At 42.7% G+C, this 13,542-nt stretch overlaps 1 long non-coding RNA gene across 1 annotated transcript; it reads left to right on the top strand.

Moving 5' to 3' along the window:
• Positions 1-221: 221 nt before the first annotated feature.
• On the top strand, positions 222-1,333 carry LOC309500428. The gene is made up of 2 exons (XR_014206578.1): positions 222-449; positions 754-1,333. It is a non-coding gene; the product is annotated as an uncharacterized lncRNA (long non-coding RNA).
• Positions 1,334-13,542: the final 12,209 nt, after the last annotated feature.

The following is a 13,542-nucleotide window of genomic DNA, read 5'->3' as shown; positions in this document are numbered from 1 at the left end:
TTCCCCTTAAAAAAAAAAAAAAAAATCCCCAGGGTATATCCAGGACATACAGAGAGATAAGTATACATTTTATACCAATCCTATATAGGTAGCTATTCATGGGTTTCATCAGGTCCCTTTCCACAGGTGTATTAATCAAGCACAATGCAGTCTGCATTCATAATCTAGGTGCTTGATTTTATACACCTGTGGAAAGGGACCTGATGAAACCCATGCTACTTGTTCAGGGTTTACAAAATAATATCATGTTTAATCATTTCAAACTTTATCCACAAGGGGTCAACATTGCTCTCTTCGTACATGGTTATATCATGTGACAGGATGAAAACATTTAAAGTAGAGCTGTGAGAAGCACAGAGAGAGCACAGGTCTTTCTGCTCTTTTACAGCACAGAACAACTATGTTTAAATGGGCTTTGATTTCCCTGTGTCTCACAGCACATTATGATGGTAAGCTCTTTTTTGGTACATTTTAACAGAACAAAGTTTAATAACATTTAGGTTACTAAATGATTTAAATTTACTGATAATTCTTGTTAATGATTTATTGTTAGTTTATTTCACGGTGCGCCTCATTCTCACGAGGGTCCACTCACCATCCTGGCCCAGACCCAGACCTTGCCAATTCATGAAGCATATATGCACTTAATGGAAAGCGAATGTTAACATACAGAGAGAAAATACATCAGGCTGTGAGTTTAATTGTATGTCCAATTCCAGTCTCACATTTACCCTTTTCTATCTATTCTTCCAGTGTCTTCGGGACAGGACAAAGTTGAACAGTCTTCAAGAGAAATGCCTGCAAGTGAAGGAGATCAAGTTATTTTAAGGTGTAATTACACTACAACTGATCCAAATCCGTATCTCTTCTGGTACAAACAGCTTCCAAACAGATCACCAACATTCATTCTGAATAAATATAAATTTGGTGAAACTACTGAGCCTGAATTTAAGGAGAGATTTTCTGCAACATTGGACTCCACATCAAGATCTGTTCCTCTGACAATCCAGGATGTGTGTGTGTCTGACTCTGCTGTGTATTACTGTGCTCTGAGGCCCACTGTGACTCAAACACACTCAACACTCATACAAAAACAGAGGAAGTGCTGTATTATGTGACAAAGTTCAAATCCACATGCTGTTGACTTCTTTCCCATGGGAATAACATGCATATAAGAAATAATTTAAATTTAAAATAATTTGTCTAATCCATGTAATTGGGCTTTTTTATTTATGATCATTTTGGTCTGCACATCAACAGTGAGATCTTCTCTTGACAATATATATATATATACTGTAGTGCCAATGAATTAAAAATTTCTCTTGTTTTAGTATTTAGGCCTACTAATTCATTCGCTCGTTTTAAGTGAATCAATTGCAATATGTTTTAGTTCCCTAGATTTAGTAAATTTTGGTCACGTTGTACTTACGCCAACTAACAATAAGCAACTTATCTGATTTAGTGAATCGAGGTAATGAATTATTCTATTGTGCACATAATTTAGGCCAATATAGGTAACGAATGAGGTAACGAATTAGTAAAATGCGTTGACGTACAGTATTATTAAGTCGTGGGAATGATTTGTATCCACAATATATAAAAAAACAATTGTTGAAAAAAAGGACATTGCAGTCTTTTGTTTATATAAATAAACAATCACATATTATTCCAAAGGTTACAAAAAAACTGGTTAATTCAATGAATTCACCACCAGGGGGAACTATATCTTAAATTCTGGTGTAATTGTGCAGTTGCTGAAAACAATCAAGAGAAGCTACTAGGATAGAGAGATTCTCCATAAGGAGTCGCATTAGTTGTTTCTTTCTCACACTCTTCAACTCATTGTCAAAATTTGCAATAATTACTCTTTTCTTCATGGCACATGATTTAGGTAAGAAGAACAGTCTTTCATCATTTACACTTTATTTGAGTATCTGTAAATGATTGTTAATTTATGCTTCATCTCCTCCAGTGTGCCGGGGACAGGACCGTGTAAAAAAAAGTTAAAGTTAATCTTGAAGGTCTCAAGTGCATCAACAAATGAAAGAGCACCAGGGTAATATGGAAACTGTTCTACAATGGCCCATAAGACACTTGACTAAAATTATTGTGAAATATTACAAATGTATGTAATAAAGTTACGAAGGCCTATACAGAACACAGATTTACTGTACATACAATTAGGTATGTATAAAATTGTTAAAATATCATTCTAAATGAATTTTGGTTCCTTTGAAGGTTAAAGTCATCATGAAAACAAAATTGACATTTCTTATTTTTTATGGAATATTGAAACATTTATTATAAATTATTTATCCATGTACATCCTTATTTTTAATTCAAGAGCCCTAGTTATCTCACAAGTTATGTTTAATCCATATTTTACAAGTATTTACCTGATGTTCCCTTATGATCTATACATTTTCTTGCTTTGTGTTATTTATTTTTTAGGGTTAGTAAACATTGCATTATATATATATTAAATCTGTTTTAAAATGGTTAGGGTAAACAAAAAAAAAAGAAAGAAAAAGAAAGAAAGAAAGAAAGAAAGAAAGAAAGAAAGAAAGAAAGAAAGAAAGAAAGAAAGAAACAATGCTTTCCATTTAATTTTAACACTAGAAGTGCCATGACGGTCATTTTGACCATTTAGAATTTTATATCTGCAATAACTTTGTTGAAAAATCCTGCTGGTACCTGAATTTTCCTAAAAGTGTCTGTATTTTCTTTTAAAATATTTTTCATATAAATTACATATAAGGCAAAAAAAAACAAATGAACATATTTACCTATTTCGGCCATAGACGGTCATATTGACTGCACTGAATTTCGCGGTATTATTATACATATACCAATATACACAACAATAAAATGTGGTAACAAATACACAAAACATATTCCACAACAAATCATTTAAATGTAATGATATTCAGAACAGAAGAACAATGAAAAAATAACTATAAACAAGCCAAAATGAAATAAGTTACTTTAAAGCGGAAGTGAAAGTAAGCGGCGTTGGGCTCACGTAACTCTCTAATTAGAATCAAAATGTTTCAACATTTGCGATGTATTTGGATGGTTAACTATTCTTATTAGGTTGACTATTTTATTATTATATTTTATTATGGCTATAATGAACAGGCTGCGATGTCAAGATTGCAATGCTGGAATATGGTGTGTGTGTGTGTGTGTGTGTGTGTGTGTGTGTGTGTGTGTGTGTGTGTGTGTGTGTGTGTGTGTGTGTGTGTGTGTGTGTAAGGCGCGGGCGCAATCGAACAGTGGAAACATGAAAACATAGGCTACTCCATCATTTTGTTCAGGACATCTACGGATATTATTATTTATAAATGTATAATTAAACTTGTTTAAATGTACAGTTTGGTGTCTTGTTTTTAAAAGATATCCTAATACAATAAATGCATTAATCTCTCAATTGAGTATTTATCATTAAAGATATAGAGTTTGGAATCAAGCGGTCAAAATGACCGCTTGCGGCAGTTCTAGTAGTTATGGAATTCTGGCACTTCTAGAGTTAAAGCAGAGAGCATGTTTCATATTTCACTAACCACACCCACATTATTAGTATACAGCAGAACTTCACTCAGTGCATCATTCATCCATCAGCCTTTCATTCATTTTCAGTTAAAATGGAAGACATACAGATACTACTCATGATACTCATCACAGTTTCAGGTAAAAATACTTTAATCACTAACTAACCCCTACAAGAAATCCGTATTAGATCATGGTATAAAAATGTTATATATTTAATTTCAGGTGGATTTGCTGATAGAATTGGGCCAAGTGAAGGAAATACTAATGTCATCAGAGAAGAAGGAGAGTCTGTGACACTGAGCTGCACATATGAAACTAACAGCAATACTATTTGGCTTTACTGGTACAGACAGTATCCAAACAGTGAACCAATATTTTTACTGTATAAAGGTGCTCGATCATGGAGTAGTGATGAAAATATACCTGATGGATTTCAGTCGACTACATCGCAATTGTCCACCGAACTCATTATTAACAGTGTAACTCTGTCAGATTCAGCTCTATATTACTGTGCTCTAAGAGTAGCAGCCCAGTGATACAAAATGCCTGAGAAGCTTTACAAAAACTCATACAAAATTAATTCTTTGAAAAAGTCTTTAATCAATCAGTATCAAAACACATCAAGTTTTTGTAAACCGTCAACAGGAAATGTGGTAACAGCTGTGAATTTGGAGGTACAAAAGGTTACATAAGGGCATGTGTACGTAACTTGTACATAGCTTCTCATGTTATCTTGTTTGTTGTTATCTCTTTTTTTCATATTATGTTGTAATTCCAAAAGATGTCATTAAAAAGTATCTTCAAAAACTATACAAACTCACATGTATGAGCAAAATGGCAATACAATATAAACAGTAAGCTGCACAAACGAAGAACATAAAAAACGAAAACAGAAATAAAATAAATAACCATCAATATTTAAACAGCTATGCTCATTTGTGACCCTGGACCACAAAATCAGTCTTATGTGTAATTTTTTTTTTTTTATTGAGATTTATACATCATCTGAAAGCTGAATACATAATCTTTCCATTGATATTAGGTTTGTTAGTGTGGCGTGGTGATGGATCGGGTAAATTACGGTTACACTTATGAGGAAAAGTGTAACTAAATGGAGAGCAGACTACGCCACCCCGTTTCACTAAACGGGGAAATTTATACAAGACACGCTGGTTCGTGACCACAGACGACAAGAGACGTGGATCAGAATACAAAAATACTTTTTTTTTATTTATCAACAATAATTTAATATATAAAAACTTTGAGGTGGACAAACGTTTTGCACTGTTAAGTGTGCACCAGGCCAGAAATAAAGAAAACAAAACAAAAATAAAGAACACAAAAAAAACACTTTTGGGCTGAGGCTTGCCAGCAGGGAGCTAGCTGGACAGTGAGTGTCCTAAGATCACACCACTCATCAAATTCCACTCCACACAACACTCACACTCACTAGGTGAAAGACACACAGGTGCCCACGGCAAAACACTCTGTGAAGGAACCACCACCAAAAGAGGACAGACAGCTAGCTTCCCTGCACAGGGCGGGCCTTCAGCTCCTGAAAGAAGTAAAAAAACAATATAATATACTTTCACAGTTAGCTGCAAACGTATGAAATTATAATAAAACAAATTCAACAAAGAAATCGACACTCTGCAAGTTACTAGGCACAATAATTAACCTGGCTGGTGGTGGCCTAGAAGGTTCACAATATGGCCACGTTACAGCCGCCAAAGGCTATGAACAAGAGTGAAATAAACCAAAAAAATACAATGAAACATTAAATCACAAAAATCAAATCCAGGATTACAAGAACAAAAAGAAAATGCTGCTCCCTTCACAGTCTTTGAGGAACGCACAGAGCGAAGAGCTCAAGGATAACCAAACGACTGGTGGTGATTTACATTAAGTGGGGCTAGATTATGCCATCACATATAGCTACGTAATGCATGGACGGACAGCTCGGAAGCTAGCCTCACACTAGTACCACCAGCGTTTACAACCATATAATGCTACCGACACAATATAAACTAACGAAAAATAATTAATGAATCACGCTGGTCACAGTGATACTAAATGGCAGCAGAACAAAACAGTGCCGTCTTAGCGACGTTGTCAATGGAGCATTTTGCCCCCGGTCCACAGTGATGAACCGCTCACAAGTGGTTTAATGCACTAAAAGAAATGAAAACAATTAATAAATGAATTTAAAAACACCCACCTCAGGTTATGCAAGTGGTTAGATTTACCTACCCAATGGTAGATCGCTAGGCCCACAGAAGATTTAGTTACTCACACGCAGTCTCGTTCACAATAGGCAACCTGCAAGTGTACAGAGATGTTGCATCTGCTCAAACACATTAGCCGCGCTACGATGGAAACATGGGTTTACCGGAGATCACATCAAAACAAACGTTAGTCTGTCAGAATAAACATACCTCGGATAGGGACAGCCTGCACCCAAAAGCAACGTCGCATTGATTTGAACAGTAACCTGGCTAAAACATGTACACATTCACTATTAACGTGGGAATGCATTAACAACAACATTAGCCAAACAGCTAGGTACATACCTCCCACGGAACTGCGCACGCACCCACAACAACGTCCGTGACGATGACGTATGCCCAGGTGGCCTGAACTCCGCCTTAAGTAAGCAAGGGGTGGCTGCCGATAGGCTGTCACCCCCGTCACTCAACACAAATCACAGGGCGGAATCTAGCCCGCCTTGCCACAATCTACCCCCAGCTTTTGCATTGTCGCCCCGACGATGGACCCAGTCACACTACCACTAAGCAACTCCTAGTACCAGGGCCTAAAGAGGGCAGAGACAGCATTAGACACAGCGGCCACCCTAGAGGAGTCATCCCTCCCAACTTCCGATGCCCGAGGGAGGTGGTGTCGATTCGAATGATGACCAGCATTAGCTCGCCCCGTCCGTCGCAAGGTAATCTCACCAGTACCAGGTTGGTCCACAGGTAAGGGTTCCATTACCAATGCTGGTTCTGGAGCTACCACACCAGGCTGTCTAGGGGTCACTAAAGCTGTAGGGCTAACGTTCTCGGTTAGACATCGAGGAGCCAGCCCACTAACAGCCTGTGGGGTTTCAGGTACCAAAACCCACAGATCAACCTCCTCAGATGGAGATCCCTCCGATGGTGGTGACTCGATCACCAAAGGGCCGCCTGTAGAAACTTCAACAGGAGAGTCCCTTCGTACACGGGTCTTCAACAGGGAGCGGTGGACCCGTTTTACACTACTCAAGTCATCCACCGGCGCAATCGTATACACGGACCCACCTGCCTGCGGTGCTCTCACCACCTGATACACCACTGGGCTCCACAGGTCCTGGATCTTATGGCGCCCTCTCACGCCATAATCCCGAAGGCAAACCAATTGACCCTCCCCCAATGGTGCATCTCGAACATGTGGGTCGTGCTGCTTCTTACGACGATCTGCCGCTAGATGTTAAATGTCTTTAAATGTTCTCGGGCCCCTTCGAAGGCCACCAACAACCTGGTTTGGTGCTCCACCACCCACTCATTCACCTTTCCGGATGCCATCTCTTGGCTTTTACCCAAAAGAAAATCAATAGGGAGTCTGGGCTCTTGGCCAAACATCAGGAAGTAAGGTGACTCACCAGTCGCTTGATGCGGGGTAGTATTATAACAGAAAAGCACCTGAGGGAGCGCGGAAACCCAATCTACCTTTCGGGAGAGGGGTAGGGTGCGCAGAAGATTATGCAGAGTCCTGTTAAAACGTTCGCACTGCCCGTTGCCAGCCGGATGATACGGTGTAGTGCGGGACTTCTCCACCTGATACAGATGACAAAGCTGTTGTATTAGGGAGGACTCAAAGCTACGGCCCTGGTCAGAATGAATGCGACCAGGTACACCAAATTTATAGAACCACTCCACCACCAGCATGCGGGCCACAGTCTCAGCTCGTTGGTCTCGAGTAGGGACTGCAAGAGTGTACTTGGTAAAGACATCAGTCATCACCAAGACACTTTCCAGCCCCGAGCGAGAGGGTTCCAGCAGCGTAAAATCAATGGCCAGGATCTCATTTGGCCTGGAGGCCAACAAATGACCCATAAAGCTGCGGGCAACTGGCTGCGTATCCTTGGCGACCTGACACCTTTCGCACTCCCGACACCACTGGGCTACATCAGATGTCAAGCCTGGCCAGTAGAAGCGCTGCCGCACAAGCTCGGTGGTCCGCTCGATCCCCTGATGCCCATGCCCCTGATGCATTTGTGTCAACACTTCCTTATGCAAGGCCGCAGGGAGAACTACCTGGAAAATCTCTTCGCCGCCATTAGAACGGAACACACGACGATGCAAAACCCCTTCTTTCTCTAGTAGCCGGTCCCACTGACCTAACAGGACCCGGGCAGTCTTGGACAACTGTCGACGCTCCTCAAAAGTGGGGCGTGTTCCCAGTCTCCAGAACACCAAAACCTCCTCAATCACCGAATCGGCTTCCTGTAACTCCCTCATGTTGCCCACCAAACTAGGCAACACCGAAACTACAGCCTGGGTAGCCTGTACACCCAGATCTACCCCTGATGCTTCCGTCACTTCCTGTGGAACCTCGGTCCCCAGTAACAACTCTCTCACTGCCCCATGGCTAGCAGGGTCCTGTCTGGAAAGTGCATCGGCATTCCGGTTACTCCTTCCTGACCGATACCGGATCTCAAAATTAAATGCTGCAAGCTGCGCAGCCCAGCGCTGCTCAGTAGCCCCGAGCTTTGCAGTAGTCAGATGGCTGAGAGGGTTGTTGTCAGTGTACACAATACACTGCTGCCCTAACAAGTACTCCCTAAATTTCTCAGTCAAGGCCCACTTGAGCGCCAAAAACTCCAACTTCATGGAGCTGTAGTTGGACATATTGCGCTCAGTGGGCCTAAGACTGCGGCTCGCATATGAAATTGGCCGTACTTTACCTCCCTGTTCCTGTGAAAGGACAGCTCCTAGACCGCCATGGCTAGCATCTACCTCCAGGATAAAAGGCAAGGAAAAGTCGGCATAGGCGAGTACTGGGGCGCTGGTAAACCTACTCTTCAGCTCATCAAAACTCTGCTGGCACTGTTCAGTCCAGGCACTAGAAAAACCCTGCCCTGCTCGAGTCCTAGGCTTAATAGCAGCCCATGCGGCAACCATTTTATGAAGAGGGGCTGCCAATTTTGCAAACCCCTCAACAAAACGGCGATAGTAGCTTGCAAAGCCTAGAAATGAACGCAGCTCTGAGGCATTAGTGGGGCGTGGCCAATTAGCCACTGCCTCAATTTTACCGGGATCGGTTGACACTCCCTGTGCTGAAATAACATGTCCCAGATACTTTACCTCACGTTGGAAAAATGCACATTTACTCAATTTAGCCTTCAAGCCCTCATGCTCTAAACGACTTAGAACCACCTCCAACCGCTCTAACTGCTGAGGTACCGAGGAGGAGAATACTATGATGTCATCAAGGTACAAAAGTAAAGACCTACACTGCTGGTCCCCAAACATCCGTTCCATTAAACGCTGGAAGGTGCTTGGGGCATTGCAAAGCCCAAAGGGCATGCGATTCCATTCAAACAACCCAAAAGGGGTGCAGAATGCGGTCTTAGGTCTATCTCTCTCAGTGACCGGAACCTGGTTATATCCACTTGCCAAATCCATAGTGGAAAACCAGCAAGCCCCGGTCAAGGAGTCCAACGATTCCTCAATGCGAGGCAGAGGGAACGCGTCCTTTCGGGTCTTTGAATTTAGCTGACGGTAGTCGACGCACATGCGTAGACTACCGTCTTTCTTTTTAACAAGGACAATTGGTGACGCGTACGGGCTACAACTCTCCCTTATAACTTCCGCCTCCAAAAGCTGATTGATGTGAGACTTCACCACCTCATATTCTGACGGAGGTATACGCCTGTAACGTTGCCGGACAGGAACGGTGTCTAATAGGGGAATGTCGTGAGAAATCAAACCTGTACATCCCAAGTCACCCTCGTGCGTAGAAAACACAGACTGGAATCTGTAAAGCAGATCCCTTACATGACCCTGTTCGACTTCCGATAAAACAGACAGATCAAGTGCTTCAATTTGTTCCTGAACAAGAGGGCTCGCTTCAGGGACTATAGAACCCACCATTGCCGTTACAGACCTGACCTCACTAATTCCTGATGGCAAACTAACCACACAAACATCATTTAGTGTACCAAGGACAGTGTTAGCATAGAGCAACACGTCGATGGTTCCCACATTTACCACGGGTAAATAAACAGTACCTCGCGTAACTTGCACTAATGCAGGGGAAGCCAACAAACCAGCTGGTAACCCAGACTCTGGAGGCTCAAAAAGAACAGTGTTATTGGCATATTGCTCTGAACAAGTAGCTGCCACAAACTTCATCATGCCGCCTGGGATACGCCATGGTCTCCTCCCTCGCACTCTGACCCTTCCTGAACTTACCTCAGGAGGCTGGTTATCAACTAGACGACAATGTTGCAGCGCTTGTAGAACAGAATTTGGAACCTCAATGGTCGGAGGCAATTCGAAAAGGGCCGGGCCATGTTGTCCAAAAAGCTCCTGGTAGCATCGGCTGAGCACATTCATTCCCAGGACGCCTGGGACCCGAGTGCACAAGCCACCAGGAGGGTCCCGTACAACAAGCACGCCACATCCCGAAATCAACTGGCCGCACAATTCTATGTCCAATTCCACATAACCAATATAGGGAATCGAAAGACCATTAGCAGCTCGAAGCTGTAACCACTGGCACGATTTAAGTCGATCCTGACCCCATGGTTCAAAATGTTTCTGAAAACAACTCTCAGTGATCGTAGTTACCATGGAGCCAGTATCCACCAGACAAGGCACTCGAACTCCGCCAATCAATACGTCAAGATGCGGGCAGAATGACATTAAATGCGACATATTTGAAACTTTTGAGCCAGTTAATTCCCCATCCGTGTTATGGCCCTGAATCACGGTGGGAACTAGTTTTCCGACGTTGCAGATGGGCCAGGCTGTCCTCTTCCAGCTACTGACGCGACTGAGCGTGAGGGAAATTGAGCGCGAGAAGGAGCACGTTCCCCGTCGCAATCCCTAGCATAATGACCAGGTTTTTGACACCTTCTACATATTACAGGTCCCTGTCGGGGAGGTTGACTCCGTGACTGGGGGTTCTGCAACCGGGCAAAACTTTGTGTAAGTTTAGTTAACTGCTCTTGTTGGCTTTTAAGCATATCCCTCAATTCAGCCATCTCCGAACTCCCCGGTGAACTACGGATGCCAACAAAAGGATTCCCTTGCACCCCATATTGGATCCCATGAGCAGAGGGAACAGAGTGACTTCGGGCCCTTGTGCTTCCTGGCATACCCTCCCTCTCCCATCTAAGGGCTTCGCTACGAATCTCCAACAAAGTTAACGTAGGTTGCTGACGTATCAACTGTTTTAATTCGCGACGGAGGGCGCTATCAAAAACATGTTCGACAAATTGGTCTCGCAGTAAAATATGTGAATTTGGCATACCGTGAGGAGACTGTTGTTTCACTTGCTCAAGGAGACCCATCAGGACAAGGGAGAACTCCAACAAGCTCTCCCCTTCCTGTTGCTTTCTCGAGAAAAAGGCCTCCTGCAATGAAACATATGACTGTGAGCAACCATACAATTCTCGCAAAGCTGAAATAATCCTCCCTGGGTCCTTACGCTCCACCTCTGGGCGGTACTTAATCTCTTCCCTTGCCTCCCCTTCTAAGTGGTCAAACAAATAAAACGCCTTATCGGTTTCAGAAAGGTGACGAACGCGCATACAAGCCTGGGCCTCCTCAACCCACTCTTCAATGCCAATGCCAACCCTGCCATTAAATTTTGGACACTTTCTGTCTCGTGGTACAAAAACAAATCGTTCTGGTCGGGTGACATCAACATTACCGTGTTGCAAAGGAACAGAAGGCCCAGGTAAAGAAGGTGGTGCATCAACAGGACCTGGAGGCACAGGAACACGCTCCTGACGCAACCTCTCGTTGTCTGCTTTAAGCTGATCAATCATTTCCCTCAATTGATGTAATTCCTCTTCCATATTTTAACTACAAAGTCACTTACCAATGAAAGAAGAATAAGCCCACAATAAGGGCTAGAATTAATACACAAGACGTGCACTGCTGTTCTGCTGCCACTCCAAGAAAAAAAGTCAATCCTATAATACAAAAACAAAAAAGAAAAAGAACAGACAAACAAAAACAAACAACAACAAACAATTGTACAATTAACCCACGTCTCTGTCTCAAAGTGGAAACCCTGCCGACTATACGCCAGATGTGGCGTGGTGATGGATCGGGTAAATTACGGTTACACTTATGAGGAAAAGTGTAACTAAATGGAGAGCAGACTACGCCACCCCGTTTCACTAAACGGGGAAATTTATACAAGACACGCTGGTTCGTGACCACAGACGACAAGAGACGTGGATCAGAATACAAAAATACTTTTTTTTTATTTATCAACAATAATTTAATATATAAAAACTTTGAGGTGGACAAACGTTTTGCACTGTTAAGTGTGCACCAGGCCAGAAATAAAGAAAACAAAACAAAAATAAAGAACACAAAAAAAACACTTTTGGGCTGAGGCTTGCCAGCAGGGAGCTAGCTGGACAGTGAGTGTCCTAAGATCACACCACTCATCAAATTCCACTCCACACAACACTCACACTCACTAGGTGAAAGACACACAGGTGCCCACGGCAAAACACTCTGTGAAGGAACCACCACCAAAAGAGGACAGACAGCTAGCTTCCCTGCACAGGGCGGGCCTTCAGCTCCTGAAAGAAGTAAAAAAACAATATAATATACTTTCACAGTTAGCTGCAAACGTATGAAATTATAATAAAACAAATTCAACAAAGAAATCGACACTCTGCAAGTTACTAGGCACAATAATTAACCTGGCTGGTGGTGGCCTAGAAGGTTCACAATATGGCCACGTTACAGCCGCCAAAGGCTATGAACAAGAGTGAAATAAACCAAAAAAATACAATGAAACATTAAATCACAAAAATCAAATCCAGGATTACAAGAACAAAAAGAAAATGCTGCTCCCTTCACAGTCTTTGAGGAACGCACAGAGCGAAGAGCTCAAGGATAACCAAACGACTGGTGGTGATTTACATTAAGTGGGGCTAGATTATGCCATCACATATAGCTACGTAATGCATGGACGGACAGCTCGGAAGCTAGCCTCACACTAGTACCACCAGCGTTTACAACCATATAATGCTACCGACACAATATAAACTAACGAAAAATAATTAATGAATCACGCTGGTCACAGTGATACTAAATGGCAGCAGAACAAAACAGTGCCGTCTTAGCGACGTTGTCAATGGAGCATTTTGCCCCCGGTCCACAGTGATGAACCGCTCACAAGTGGTTTAATGCACTAAAAGAAATGAAAACAATTAATAAATGAATTTAAAAACACCCACCTCAGGTTATGCAAGTGGTTAGATTTACCTACCCAATGGTAGATCGCTAGGCCCACAGAAGATTTAGTTACTCACACGCAGTCTCGTTCACAATAGGCAACCCGCAAGTGTACAGAGATGTTGCATCTGCTCAAACACATTAGCCGCGCTACGATGGAAACATGGGTTTACCGGAGATCACATCAAAACAAACGTTAGTCTGTCAGAATAAACATACCTCGGATAGGGACAGCCTGCACCCAAAAGCAACGTCGCATTGATTTGAACAGTAACCTGGCTAAAACATGTACACATTCACTATTAACGTGGGAATGCATTAACAACAACATTAGCCAAACAGCTAGGTACATACCTCCCACGGAACTGCGCACGCACCCACAACAACGTCCGTGACGATGACGTATGCCCAGGTGGCCTGAACTCCGCCTTAAGTAAGCAAGGGGTGGCTGCCGATAGGCTGTCACCCCCGTCACTCAACACAAATCACAGGGCGGAATCTAGCCCGCCTTGCCACATTAGGA

The sequence above is a fragment of the Leuciscus leuciscus genome (assembly GCF_965113295.1).
Source record: "Leuciscus leuciscus genome assembly, chromosome: 6".
Taxonomy (NCBI): domain Eukaryota; kingdom Metazoa; phylum Chordata; class Actinopteri; order Cypriniformes; family Leuciscidae; genus Leuciscus; species Leuciscus leuciscus.
This window is presented reverse-complemented; position numbering and strand designations above follow the sequence as displayed.